The sequence below is a fragment of the Balaenoptera physalus genome (assembly GCF_965194825.1).
Source record: "Balaenoptera physalus genome assembly, chromosome: 17".
NCBI classification, from domain to species: Eukaryota; Metazoa; Chordata; class Mammalia; order Artiodactyla; family Balaenopteridae; genus Balaenoptera; species Balaenoptera physalus.
In genome coordinates, this window is record NC_138895.1 from 85,091,588 (window position 1) to 85,107,010 (window position 15,423).

A 15,423-nucleotide genomic window follows, 5' to 3' on the forward strand; every position below is an offset into this window, starting at 1 on the left:
GGGCAAGGCCGGCCCGAGCTTGCTCCCGTCTACACCGCCCCCACCCTTCCAGACCCCTGCTCCGGGTCAGGTGACCCCGGTAACTCCAGCCGGACTGCCAGGCCATCAGGCTGGATCCAGGCGTGCTTGGACGGCCCACCCCACCCCCCAGTCCCCGGGCCTCTGCCGCTGACCACCCTCAGAGTGCCCTCCTAGCCGCTCCTGCACGTGGCTTTCCTGGCCTCGAAGTCATGGCCACTCACTCCCTGCAGGAGACACCCACCGGTCTGGACCTCCTGGCGACCTCCCCAGCCAGCACCCTGGGTGAGGAGGGAAGGTAGATCCCACCGGGGCAGAGGCTGGAGGCTCCTTCATCACCACCATTCACTTCCCCCCCCTTCCATGCCCTCCGCCTTCTCCCCTCAGCTGGGGGCCCTCCTCCACCCACACGTGCCTCTGGGTCACCTCACCCGGTCCTGTGACACTCTGACTCCCAAGGTGACACATTCAGCCTCTGCCTCTCCAACTCAGCAAATACCCACAAGGCTTGTCTTGGGAAGTTCCTGTCTTCCCGGCTCTGCGGATGTAGCACCATCTACCACCCAGCAGCTCAGGCCGACACCCTAGGGTCCTCACCCCCACGGGTCAGCCCCACAGGTCTTGGTGGCTCCGCCTTCCAGGCTGTCCACCTGCCACCAACTGTCCGGCCCAGCAGTCTCCTCGCACCACCACCCCTACTGCTGACAGGATCAGCCTCCTGGACACTGTCACTGCCTGCCCCCTGGGGAGAATGACAGCGCTGGCACTGCCGGGGTGGGGTCAGCTCTGCCCCCCTCACGGTGCCGCAGGAAGCCGTAAACAAACGCGCAAGCCTTGCCCACACCTCGGGCATGCGCACGCGCGGCTTCAACGTAAACCCCAGGATTGGGCCCTCCCGCCCCACCCTGGTCCTCTGTGCTGGGCTGTGGGGGACAGACACAGCCTTCGTCTCCTGCCAGGCCCGCATCCAGATTCTTCCTCCATCCTCACCCCAAGGCCCCTCCTGGCCCCGTGGGGCCCACACCTTGCCCAGCCAGGCCGCTGCCTTTAGGCGACCGCTCTTCCTGCAGGCAGGCCCACCATGTGTCGGGTCAGGACTGGGGCGAGCGCGTGATGATGGCAGAGCTGGGAAGCCGGCGGTGCCCACAGGTACTGGCTGATGAGCAAAGAAGCGGGTGCGGCCCTATACTGGCTCAAGGCCTGATGTTCTAGGATCCCTCACAACCGCATCCCTGCCCCTCTCAGGACTCAGCCAGTGCGGGGCACAGGCAGGTCTCAGGAAAAAACAGCGGCAGACCTGGGGTAAACAGGAATATGAGAAATTAATAGAGGATTTTGTGATTCCTTACACCTGAATTCCTATTACTTTTTTATTAGCCACGTCCAGATGAACCTAAATCCAAACTGTAACTGAAGAGTACTTCCTAACTAAATCTCAAATGAAACTGATAGATACTTAAACAGAACTAAAAACTATAGGAAAAGTCACCCACACACAAAATTAGTGCTGGTTCTAGTTTTAAAACTGCATATAATTGAGAGTTCCCTGGCGGTCCAGTGATTAGGACTCAGCGCTTCCACGGGCCAGGGTTCAATCCCTGGTTGGGGAACCAAGATCCCACAAGCCACCCGGCACGGCCAAAAAAACAAACAAAACTGCATATAATTGAATTTTATAAGATTATAATTTTAAGCTACTGAAAAGATGAGGGGAGAAAGCAAGTAATGGGGTAACACGAGGATCAGGTGCAATTAGGTGGCTTTTCCTAACTTTTCAGAACCATGGGGACAGAGAAGGAATGTCCCAGGCCCTTAACTGCCCCCTCAAGTCACGCTGCCCACCCGAGAGTGGCCACTGCAGTCACCAGCAGCCACTTGCAAACAAGGGCTCGCAGAGAAGGGGTGGCAGCCAGAAGGCCCAGTGAAGAGGCCTTCGGCCTGCCCCTGCCCAGTCTGCCCCAAACGGCAGCCACATGGTGTGGCCTGGGAAGTGGGCTGTGGCCACGGCCCCTGGATAGAGTCCACGGGACACACTGAGCCCATTCCTTGGTTTCTTCCCAGAAGAAGGGGCAGCTAAAGTGGGGCCGTGGAAAGACAGGCTGCAGCTAGCCAGCAAAGGAGGCGGACGCACATACGAAGGCCCCAGGTCAAGAAAAGAGGAGTCTGGCCAACCCCAGAGAACGTGTGCGTGGAGGGCGCCTGGACACAGAGCTGTAGGCGGGGTTCCCCTGGGCCAGGGAGGCCCCTCGGACTGCGGCGGACAAGGGCCTGGGGGCAAGAGATGGGGGCAGCGTGGCTCTGGTGGGTGAGATGCAACGGCCCTGGCCCCCCTACAGTCCTCAGCTTTCACGGCCTCACTGCCCAGGAGATCTAGTCCCAGGGTCCTCAAGAAAGCAGGCTGTCTGACCCGGCACGGCTTCCCCACGCCCAGCTGGGGCCCTGGCAGGTCGCCTGCACCAGGGACTCGCATCATGCAAGGCCAAACGCTCTTAAAGCTTTACTGCAAATTCCAGGAGGCAGCTTACACCCCTGTGGTCCCTGAAACCCAAGCTGAGCCCCTACGCCACAGCCAGGCCCCCTCCTTCCCAGCCCCTCTGTCTGGGACAAAGCACCCCGCCTCACAAGCCTCCTGAGACGCTGGCAGGTGTGGCCCCAGGCCATACCACCTGCCATCCAGACCACCCCACTGCTCCCAAGGCCCTGTCTGCCCTCCAGTCCATGTTCCTCACCAGGGCTCCCCAGCTTCACGCCTGTGCCCAGCCCCGGGCAGCCTGCCCTAGCGGGGCTCACTAGTGACTGGTGGGCAGGTGATCCTGTGCAGGGGTGACATGTGACAGCTGTCGGCCCTGCCGGCAGACACCTTCCACACAGGGTCCCCCATCATCACCCAGTGAGACCCCGCTACGGACTGTGCCTGTTCCCTGCAGTGGGAACAGGGGGCCATCTCACCTGCACCACCGGGCCTCACCCCACAGCCGTCGCCTGGCATTGGCCTTGACCTCTGGGGAAGCTACCAGGCTGGGCAGGAGGAGAACGCTCCTCCACGTGGGCAGCCACTGGGTGATGAAGGCGGGAGCTCAGCTAGACCAGCCACCCCGTGCGGCTCCACCCCGCAGAGCCGGGTCCACAGCACTGCGGTGGGTGCCGCCAGGGCCCCAGGGGTCCTGGTGATGGCCCAGGAGGCATAGAGGGTCCCCGTTTGGGCCCCACCCAGCTCTCTCTCCCTGTAGCCCAGTTCAAAAATTGCACCGTTACCAGGTGTCCGCCAGAGACCTCGGGCAGGGATCCTGGGTCCCACCCCCATGTTCCATCCATCAGGAGGTCCCATCATTCTGCCCCCCCAGATATCTCTCAAACCTGTCCTCTTCCCACTGTCTCCACCGCCACCCTCCTCCCCTTGGAGACAGCCCTGGCCTCCTCGCTGCCTTCCACCTCCAGGCGCTCAGCGGCCACAGCCCCGCTGCCACACCTGCTCCATCTCAGGGCTACAGAGAGGCTCCCGATCCTGTCCTGCCCTGTGTCGTCCTGCTGCACAGACCCCTCTGTGGTTTCCTCCAGCAGGGACAGTGGGGACAGTGCTCTCACACAGGGACGCCTGTCTCAGCACCCCTGCACCCCAGGCCTGGTCAGAGGCGTTCATGCAGGGAAACCAAGCAGTGGATGCTCGCAGTTCAAGGATGAGGTACTTCCCAGGAACGCTATTAATAGAGGTTTACTTCATTAATAGATTAAAGGAGAAAACCTGTATATTGATCTCAAAACTGCTGATAACTCATTTGATAAAAACTCACCAATATTTCTGATTTTTACAAAGTGACCCAGTAAACTGGGAAAGGAGGTCCAGGCACCCTCAGTATCTGAGGGGGATTGATTCCAGGACCCCAGCCAACACCAAAATCCTCGGATGCTCAAGTCCCTTATAAAAACTGGAATAGTATTTGCATATAACCTAATACAGTGCAAATGCTATGTAAATAGTTGTAAACACAATGTAGGGACTTCCCTGGTGGTGCAGTGAATCCGCCTGCCAATGCAGGGGACACGGGTTCAAGCCCTGGTCCAGGAAGATCCCACATGCCACGGAGCAACTAAGCCCATGCGCCACAACTACTGAGCCTGCATGCCACAACTACTGAAGCCCGTGCACCTAGAGCCCGTGCTCCGCAAAAGAGAAGCCACAGCAATGAGAAACCTGCGCACCACAACGAAGAATAGCACCCGCTCGCCACAACTAGAGAAAGCCCGCGCAGCAACAAAGACACAACGCAGCCAAAAATAAATAAATAAATTTATTTAAAAAAAAAAAACAATGTAAATGTAAATAGCTGTCTTTGAGCACCCACAGCAAATTCAAGTTTTGCTTTTTGGAACTTTCTGGAATCCCCCCTCCCCAATAGTACTTCTTTTTTTAAAAATTATTTATTTATTTATTTATTTACTTGGCTGCAGCAGGTCTTAGTCGCAGCATGTGGGATCTAGTTCCCTGACCAGGGATCGAACCCTGACCCCCTACATTGGGAGCATGGAATCTTAACCACTGGACCACCAGGGAAGTCCCACCTCAGTAGTACTTTTGATCTATTACTTAAATCCCCAGTTGCAGAACCATGGATGGGGAGGGCTGGCTGTATATCGTTAACATGAGAACAGACGTCCCTCCAAATCTGACCGTGACACCGCCCCAGGGGCCTCCCCCATCGGAAGTACTGGGAGCAGGAGCAGCGGGGCTGAAAGGCTCAGCATGGTGGCCGGGATGCCCCCAAAGCCACGCCGACAGGCGCCAGGGCAAGCCTCCAGGCTCAGCCGCGGACAAGGCTGGCCCAGGGCGTGTGAGCGGGAAGAACCCAGGCTCCGGATGCAGAGCACTGACAAGCATTGAGTCTGCACCTCCTCAGCACCTGAACCAGTGCCACTGACCACCCACCAGAAGCAACAACGGCGCTCACTAGAGTGGCCGACTTTCAACACCCTGCTAAAGACCCAAGAGATTTCTTACAGGTCAATAATAACGAGTTGGAAAAAGCGGGTGGGAAAAACCTTCATTCACAGTGCAGGATATAAGCTACTCTGGAACAAGATAAATAAAAATCAGTCAGAACTTAAGTTCAGAAAGCCCCACAAGCACAAAGCAAGAACCAGACCCATGGGGAGACTCACATTCCCAATGCAGAGGTCCGACCTCGCAGGACCACCTTGCCCTGAGCTAGAACTGCGCTTCTGACCCACCCCCGCACCCCACCGCCGGCCCCGCCGGCCCCGCCAGCCCTGCCAGCCCTGCGCCGACTCTTTCTTTTTTTTTAAATTAATTAATTAATTAATTTATTTATTTTTGGCTGCGTTGGGTCTTTGTTGCTGCGCGCGGGCTTTCTCTAGTTGCGGCGAGCGGGGGCTGCTCTTGGTTGCGGTGCGCGGGCTTCTCATTGCGGTGGCTTCTCTTGTTGCGGAGCACGGGCTCTAGGCGCACGGGTTCAGTAGTTGTGGCACGCGGGCTTAGTTGCTCTGTGGCATGTGGGATCTTCGCGGACCAGAGCTCGAACCCGTGTTCCCTGCATTGGCAGGCGGATTCTTAACCACTGCGCCGCCAGGGAAGCCCCGCCGCCCCGACTCTTAATAATTGCCTCCTTCAGACACTCACATGATTTTATATCAGATCGGCGAGGTTCTGTTGTCTGTTTGAAACCCTGTCACTGGGTGCTGGGCAGGTGTAGGGAGCGAGCCCTTTCGGGCGCCGCTGTAATACCTAGCAAACACCTTAGGAACTTCTTAAAAATATTCCCCAGATGCAAACATGGGCCATACAGGGAAAAGTCTCCCCCCAGATTGTCCCCTCTCCACCCCACACACAGTGTGGAAATCACTGTCAGGACTGGCTTCCTCTTTATCCCTCCGAAACTTCTTTATGTGGAAAGTCACGTAAATACAAACATGATCCTTGGTTTTCCCCCTTTTAACACCAAAAGTGACACCTCGGGACTTCCCTGGTGGCACAGTGGTTAAGAAGCCGCCTGCCATTGCAGGGGACACGGGTTTGAGCCTTGATCCGGGAAGATCCCACATGCTGCGGAGCAACTATGCCCGTGTGCCAGAACTACTGAAGCCTGCATACCTAGAGCCCGTGCTCCGCAACAAGAGAAGCCACTGCAATGAGAAGCTCTTGCACAGCAACAAAGAGTAGCCCCAACTAGAGAAAGCCTGATCACAGCAACAAAGACCCAACGCAGCCAAAAATAAATAAATGAATAAATAAATTAATTAATTAATTTAAAAAATAAAAAAAAAGTGACACCTCACCTGCACCATCTGACCCCACACCTGGGAGGTCTCCCGCTGCACCCCTGCATCCGCCCTCCCTCAGGGCGCTGGCTGCCATCCTTGGCTCTCACACACACACTGCGTTCTTAGGCCTGATAGACATTTTCATTGGCCTGGTTTCCACCGGTTCACTAATGCAATCCAGAAATTCTGGGTTTCTGGATTTTTACCAATCTGATAGGTGAAAACATGGCACCCTGGTGTAGCTAGAGCTTAAATTTTGCATACTACTTGACCCAGAAATTCTATTTCTAACAATAGCCATAGACACACAATGATCCAGCCACAAAGCTCTTCTATGTAGCAGTTTACAACACCAAAAAAACCCACAAAACGAAACAAAACTAAACCTAATGTTCCATGGGAAGAGATTAAATTGGATATGATTACCATATAAAAGAATATTATATTATAAATTGATGTCATAGAAAGATGTATTTGTTGTAACATTAAGTAAAAAGAAGTTACACGTGCCTAAAATACTTAATATTAGATTATAAAGTTATAAATAAATTAAATTATACTATAAAATACTGTGCACAGTTTTTTAAAACAAGCATAGGGACTTCCCTGGTGGTGCAGTGGTTAAGACTCCATGCTCCCAATGCAGGAGGCCCAGGTTCAATCCCTGGTCAGGGAACTAGATCCCACATGCATGCCGCAACTAAGAGTTCACATGCCGCAACTAAGAGTTCACATGCCACAACTAAGGAGCTGGCAAGCCGCAACTATGGAGCCGGCGAGCCGCAACTAAGGAGCCCTCCTGCTGCAACTAAGGAGCCCTCGAGCTACAACCAAAGAGCTGGCAAGCTGCAACTAAGGAGCCGGTGAGCCACAACTAAGGAGCCCGCCTGCCACAACTAAGGAGCCTGCCTGCCGCAACTAAGACCCAGCACATCCTAAATAAATATTTTTTTAAAAAATAAAAAAAAATAAAACAACAAGCATAAAACAAAAAAGATGTGGAGGTTTTACAAAACACCAGTCAACCACCGCAGGGCAGCTTGAGGGGGAAGCACTGAACGGTGGCCCCTGGAAGATATGTTCACATCTAAATCCCTGGGACCCGTGACTGTGACCTTATTGGGAAATAGGGTCTTTGCAGATGTGATTAAGTTAAGGATGTCACGATGAGATCACCCTGGATTATCTGGGTGGGACCTAAATCTAATGACAAGTGTCCTTATAAGAGACAGAAGAGAGATAAACAGAGGAGAAGCCATGTGAAGATGGGGCAGAGACTGGAATGGTGCAGCCACAAACCGAGGAACACCAACAGCCACCAAAAGCTGGAAGGGGCAGGAAGGGTCTTCTCTAGAGCCTTCACAGAAACTACGGCCATGCCAACACCTTGATTTTGGCCTTCTGGCCTCCAGAAGTATGAGAGAATAAACTTCTGTTGTTCTAGACCACCTGTTTGTGGTCATTTGTTACAGCAGACACAGGAAACTAATGAAGATATTTTTACCAGGAGTGACAAATATTTAAAAGCATGGCACTGGTTTTGGAATTGGGTAATGGACAGAGGCTGGAGAATTTTGAGGAGCATGATAGAAAAAGCCTAGATTGCCTTGAACAGGCTGTTGGAAAGAATACGGATGTTAAAGATGCTGCTGGTGATGACTTAGAAGGAAATGAGGCACATATTGCCAGAAGCTGGAGGAAAGGTGATCCCGGTTAAACAGTGCAAAAAATGTGGCTGAACTGTGTTCCACTGTTGGGTGGAAAGCAGAACTTATAAGTGATGAACTTGGATCTTTAGCCGAGGAGATTTCAAAGCAAAGTGTGGAGGGTGTGACCTGGTTTTAACCTGTTCCTTACGGTAAAGTGCAGGAGGAAAGACGTAAACTGTGGAAGGAACTGTTAAGCAAAAAAAGAACCAGCACTGGTGATTGGGAAACTCACGGCCTGTTCAGATTGCAGAAGATGCTAATGTGGGGAGACTCATTGTTAGGAGAGAGTGCTCTGGAGAGAAAGACAAGGATGCAACTGGACAATCTTCCTCTGAAGAGATTTGATCTCTGACTCACAGACGCATTCAAACCTCGCAGCACAAGCTGGGGATAGAGAGGGTCATCCAGGAAAGCTCTGTGGAGAAGCCTCTAACCTGATGGCATGGATCCCTGTGTCATACATGGGAGACCCACAAGGTGTATGAGAATGTTGTATCAGCAGAAACACTGCCAGCTTGGATGCAAGAGGATAGAGACAGGATGAAAGGAAGGAAAGCTGTTGGAATTCTGGGATACTGCAGGCAGGAAATGGGATGACAGAGCTACTCAGCTTCAAACATATGCTGCCCGGCAAGAAAAAGGAAAAATGACTCCAAGGGCAGAGCCTTGGGCCCAGAGGGTGGAGCCATGGGCACAGAGGCACAGGCCGGCAGAGCTGAAGGTGTACAGAGCAAAGCATCAAGCCCCAGAGGAGTATTCTCAGGCCTTCAAACCTATTGAACTTGCCCTCCTGGATTTCAAACTTGCTTGGGACTCCTTTATTCTTTTCTCTTTGTTACCCCTTTATTCTCTTCCCTTTCTCCCTTTGAGAAAGGGGATGTCTGCTCTATGCCTGTCCCACCACTGTATTTTGGAAGTATACAACATGCATTCTAGTTCCACTGGTCCACAAATGGAGAGCAACTTTGCCCCAGGGTGGACCATACCCAGAACCTTACCCATACCTGATTTAGAGAATTTAGATGAGACTGGGCTTTTGAGCTGATGAGATTTTGGACTGAGGGTTGCTGCTGTAAGACTTTTGGGGATGCTGGGCTGGGGCAAATGCACGCTGCATGTGACAGACATGAATTTTAGGAGGCCAGAGGGCAGATTGCAGTGGGCTGAATAGTAGCTCTGAAAATACATGTCTACCTCCAAATCCCTAGAACCCGGGAAAGTTACCTCTTTTGGAAACAGGGTCTTTGTAGTTGTAACTTAGTGAAGAATCTTGAGCTAAGAATCATCCTGGACTGTGAGGAAGGCCCTAAAATGCAGTCAGAAGCGTCCTCACCAGAGACAGAAGAGAAGACGCAGGGGAGAGGCGAGTTGAAGATGGAGGCCTATTCTGCAGTGATGCAGCCGCAAACCAAGGAACCTGACAGCCACGGGAAGCCGGGAGGGGCAGGGCGGAATCTGCCCTGAAGCCTCGGCCCTGCTGACACCTTGATTTTAGACTTCTGGCTCCTAAACTGTGAGAGAATACATTTCTGCTGTTTTAAGCCACCCAGAGTGTGGCAAGTGGGGGTTATTTGTATTCTGAAAACATCCATGAGATCCTGTGGTAATAACAACAGTGAAGCTCAGTCGTGCCCCTTGAGGCTTAACCCTGTGCCTGTTCTATAAGCTTCCCACATAGCCATTCATTTAATAAGAAAGGAGAAGAAGGGTACATTTCAAAAGTTCAAAATACACACTCACTTGAAAGACAAAAAAAGACCTGAATAAAGACCATAAAAGCCATCCACCCAGCCAGAGACACCTGATGCAGACACCTCTTTCTGGCTTGCTGCCAACGGCCTCACACCTGCATCCTCCAGTCTTGTACCCCCAGCTCCCCAACCATGCCTGCCATGGAGGGCCTCCCAAACCCCACTGTCCCGGGCACCCATGCAGCCCCCAGCCCACCTGACCCACCAGCCTGCCTGAGATCTCCCAGACTCCAGGGCGGCCACACCGGACGTCCTTCTAGGGCCTTCCTTTCCTGCAGCACTGGCCCCGGACCTGCCCCTACCTCAGGAACCAGCGTGGGTAGCAGATGTCCCCCCATCCTCTTCCTGACCCCAGGGCAGCAGGAAAGGAAAGGTCCCTGCCAAGAGCTGACCACCCAGCTGGGAAGACCCTTCCGCAGCTAAACCATGACCCGAGCTCCCCCAGAGGAGGATGGGAGGAAGGGACAGGGGAGGAAGCCCTGCAGGCCGTGCCCTGAGTCCTCCAAGTGGGCACCCGCCTCCCATCACCTGAGAAGGGGTTCCTGACTCCCCCTCCACCCAGCCACCATCACCTGGGGCCACCACCAGATGACCCAGCCCATGGCCCCTCTTAGGTCCCCGACCTCACCACCCACAGCCCCTGCAGGCAGCCACAGCACCAGCTCTCCCAGCCCTGCATCTCCCTGTCCAGTGTGGGCCTGCTTCTGGCCACTGCCCTTGGCCCCATGCCGGGCGGGGGCACCTGGCTCCCCACCTGCATCATCGCTCTCCAGCCTCATCGCACCTGTTCCCAAGGTGCCCAGATCCTGCCGCCAACCCCCGCCCCGCTGCCGGCTCCCCTCAGGTCTCACTGGGGAAACTGAGGCCAGGAGGCAACATCGCCCACACCTTCCCAGCCCCACACCTTCCCATCGCCACCTTCCCTCCCCCACGCCTTTCCTCCCCCACGCCTTCCCCTCCCCCACGCCTTTCCTCCCCCAGGCCTTCCCGTCCCCACACCTTCCCATACCCCACACCTTCTCAGCCCCACACCTGTAGAAGCCTCTATCCCTTCTGAACCACAGGGCCCTGAGTGGCAAGGGGCTGTCACGCCCACACCCAGCATGTGCGGTTGGGCAAATGAGAGGGGTCACACAGCACTCGGGCCACCCAGGCCCCCGCCAGCCAGTGTTCTGCCCAGGCTGCATTCTGCTGACAGCTCGGCCTCCGTGTCACTGCCCCGTCCTGGATGGCAGCCTCCCTCTCACACACTGCTGGACCCCTCACCGTTTCCACCTCCCTTCTCAATTCCTACACACCCCTTGGCGCCCCCAATCTGACCACGCCCCCAAACAGGTCTCCCTAAGGTCCCGATATCCCTTATGACCACGCCAGGCGCTCTAAGGGCAGCCGGCTCCTGGTTCATCGCTCCTTCCCTTTCACTGGGCTGCCCGGACCACCCCCTGGGGAAGGCTCCCCCTCTGCCCCAGGCTCTTCCCCTCCACCGCGAGGGCCCCAAGCACAGTGCCCAGCCTGGTCCCCCCAGCAACTCGAGTCTTCACATGTTGCCCAGCTCAACGATCATCTGTTTATTTGCCCCCAAGCTAAGCTCCTGTTCTTCCACCGCCCCTGCTGCAGAGGCGCCACTCCACACCCCCACCCCCACCCCCCACCCCCCCGCTGCTGCCCACCCCCACCTCCACTCCCACCCTATGGCAGCCCAGTCTGGGGTCTGGGTTTCTGCAGGGGTTCAGCTCGGGGTCCACTTTCCCTCCCATTCACCTGCTCATTTTCAAACCACATAGCGAGGTGCAACAGGACACAAACCCTGCCCTCGGGAAGCTGAGTTAGGTGGGAGAGAAGATATTTAAAATCCTCTTTGTTGGGCTTCTCTGGTGGTGCAGTGGTTAAGAATCTGCCTGCCAATGAAGGGAACACGGGTTCGAGCCCTGGTCCGGGAAGATCCCACATGCCGCGCAGCAACTAAGCCCGTGCGCCACAACTACTGAGCCTGCGCTCTAGAGCCCGTGCGCCACAACTACTGAGCCCACGTGCCGCAACTACTGAAGCCTGCGCGCCTAGAGCCTGCGCTCTGCCACAAGAGAAGCCACCGCAGTGAGAAGCCTGCGCACCACAATGAAGAGTAGTCCCCACTCACCGCAACTAGAGAAAGCCCGCATGCAGCAATGAAGACCCAATGCAGCTATAAATAAATAAATAAATTTATTAAAAAAAGTAACAAACTGAAAGAAAAATTAGAAACACTGATAACACACAAGGAAGTTAATAGTCATAATAAATAAAGAACTCTTATAATTCAAAACAAAACACCTTACAGAGAAATGAACAATGCTTTTCAATACAAAGAGTGAAAAACTATGAAATGATGATCACTTAGTCAAAGAATGTAAATTAAAACAAATTAGAATTTTCTCATCAATCAATTGGCAAGGGATTGGAACTAGTCTGCCTTGTATCTGCTGGCTCTACACCAGAGGACAATTTAGAAATACAATCATTTTTAATGATAAGCCCACATGTTCATGTAAAGGAACCAGATAAATAAGCAGAGGTACTTCCATGCAATGGAACACTTAGTACCCATTAAAAAGCATGAGGGTGCCAAGACCATTCAATGGGGAAAGAATAACCTTTTCAACAAATGGTGAAGGAACAACTGGGTATCCTCGCGCAAAAGAATAAAGTTGGAGTAATTATGCGGCAGTCCAGTGGTTAGGACTAAGCACTCTCACTGCTGGGGGTCCCGGGTCCGATCCCTGGTTGGGGAACTAAGATCCAGCAAGCCTCAAGGCACAGTTAAAAAAAAAAAAAAGAATAAAGTTGGACCCCTACCTCACACCATAATCAAAAATTAATTCAAAATAGATCAAAGACCTAAATGTAAGAGCTAAAACTATAAAACTCTTGGAAGAAAACATCGCCATAAATCTTCATGACTTTGGAATAGGCAATAGTGCTTAGATATGACACCAAAAGCACAAGCAACCAAGAAAAAAATAGGTAAATTGGACTCACCATTAAAATCTTTTGTGTTCCAAAGGACACCATCAAAAAAATAAAAAGACAACCCATAGAATCAGAAAATATTTTTGCAAATCATCTATCTGATAAGGGACTTATATCTAGAATACATGAAGAACACTTACAACTCAATAATAAAAAGCTAAAAACCCAATTTAAAAATGGACAAAGCCTCTGGATAGACATTTCTGGAAAGAAGATATAGAAATAACCAATATGCAAAAGAAAAGGTGCTCAACATCATTAGTCATCAGGAAATGCAAATCAAAATCAAGAGAGACCACTTCACACCCACTAGGACTGAATGTCTATAATCAAAAAGGCAGATAATAAGTGCTGGTGAAGATGTGAAGAGATTGGAAGCTTCATACACTGCTCATGGGATCACAGAATGGTGTAGCTGCTGTGGAAAGCAATCTGAGAGTTCTTCAAACAGTTAAATATAGAATTATCACATGTTCCAGCAATTCCACTCCTTGGTATATACCCAAGAGAGATGAAAACATACATCCACACAAAAACTGGCACACAAGTGTGCATAGCAGCACACTCATAATAGCCAAAAGGTGGAAACAACACAAATAGCCATCAACCTATCCAGAGATAAACAAAATGTAGTTTATCCATACCATGGAATGTTATTCCATAAAAAGGAATGAAGAACCAGTACACACTGTGACATGGATAAAACATTATGCTACGTGAAAGAAGCCAGACACAAAATTGTATGATTCCATTTATATGAAATATCCAATATAGGCAAATCCATAGAGACCTAAAGTAGATCAGTGTTTGCCAGGGTCTGGGGAATGTAAATGCTCTGAAGTGGATTGTGCTGACCATTTCACAAGTCTATTAATACACTAAAACCCACTGAATTCTTTCCCTCCCTCCCTCTCTTTCCCTCTCTCCCTCTCTCTCTCTCATATACACACACACACAATGGTCACCCCAGCCAGCGAGACTAGGGGCCCAAGGTGTGACTTTCACCTTTTTTCTTCATATACTTCCACAGTGCTTGTCTGTTTGTTTTTAACACATTTTGCTTTTTTTTTTCTTTTTAGATATTCACTTCTTTATTTGCCTGCACTGGGTCTTAGTTGAGGCATGCGGGGTCTCTAGTTGGGGCACGCGAACTCTTAGCTGCAGCACGTGGGATCTCGTTCCCCGACCAGGGATTGAACCTGGGCCCCTGCACTGGGAGTGCGGAGTCCTGGCCACTGGACCATCAGGGAAGTCCCAGCACATTTTGCTTTTGACCATAAACACAGACCAAAAGCCCTCTTCAAAGAGCCCCAAATAACTGCCAGCCTCCGATCCTACCAGTTGAGCTCTGGCCACCTAAGATGACACCCCACGCTCTCATCCACTCACCCACGCAAGCACCCTGCAAGTGCTGGCTGAGCGCCTGGGGCTGGTGCCAGGGACACAGATAACCAAGCTCAGAGTCCAGGACGGGAGACGGTGGGACACGTGAGGAGGACGTCAGGCGCAATGGCACCAGGCAGGCCCAGGGCCTGACAGGGAGGTGGGGGAACCCTTCCAGCTGAGCCTTAAAGAAAGCACGTGCCCTGCAGATGCGCTGACACTCCCCAACCCCGCCCGCCTCTCCAGCCCCACCTTCTCTAGACCAACGCAGGCCTTCCAGGTGGGTGCCTCCTGCAGGCTCCCTACCCCAACCCTGCCTGGAGCACCTGCCCCCCCCAAACCCCCACCCCCCCCAACATTCCTCCCCTCTGCCCTCCCCTCTCCACACCCACTGCCCCTCCCTCAAGCCCTCCCCTCCCCACCCCCATCCACACTGACTCTTCTCCCAGCCCTGATGACACAACCTTGAAGTCTCTACACAAGCTGCCCAGACCCTCCGGGCCGGCGCTCCCCACGCCCTGCCCCGTACTTCATGCCCTGTCCGCCTGGACAGGCCTTTGGCCCCGCGCGCAAAGAGCTGCCTCGGAAGCTTGGGGGGCTCCTTCCCCACGCACCCTTCCCCCGCACCCGAATTCTCGCCCCCGCCCCCAGCCCTGCCCGTGCACCGGGACGACAGGCCCCTCCGGGCTCCCCCCGGGCGGCCCCGCCTCCATAACTGTCGCAGGCCAGGCTCTGGAGACCCCCGCCAGCCCACAGGGAGCTCTCCAGCCACAGGCCCAGGTGGCCTCAGCCCCGCAGGAATTTGTCCTGGAGCAAAGGTAGGGAGGACAGGGAGGGGCAAGGGGTTCAGGCAGACAGGAAGTGGAGATTGTTCTGGAAGGAGCAGGGCCCGGTGGGGAGGACTGGGGATTTCCGGAGGGAGAGCTGGGGAGTGACACCTCCACTGCTGTGGGGTGGGGGGACGTAAAGGTGAGGGGCGAAGAAGCTGGATTTTGGAGGCAGACGAGCAAGTGCATCTCACGAGCGAGAGCAGGGCGAAGGTGGGGCTGGGGGCGAGTGCCGGTGCGGGGAAGAAGTCAGGAGGCAGAAGCTTGAGCCCTTCGTGGGCCCAGCGGCGGGCCAGGAGTGGGTGTGCAGAGCCGGGCAGGGGTCCCCGAGGGCAGAGCCTGCTAGTGCCTGCTGCGCCCCCCCAGCCCCCAGCAGGCACCCGACGGCGGCGGGATCGGGGGCTTCGCCCTGCTCCCTCACCAGGGGCGGCCTCCTCTCCGGGGCAGCACGGG

General features: G+C 53.7%; 1 protein-coding gene across 4 annotated transcripts in view; it reads right to left on the reverse strand.

The window, feature by feature from the left end:
- The window catches only part of PLEC (plectin), a 59,756-nt gene that overhangs the window by 39,002 nt on the left and 5,331 nt on the right, over positions 1-15,423 (reverse strand). The window lies entirely within an intron of this gene.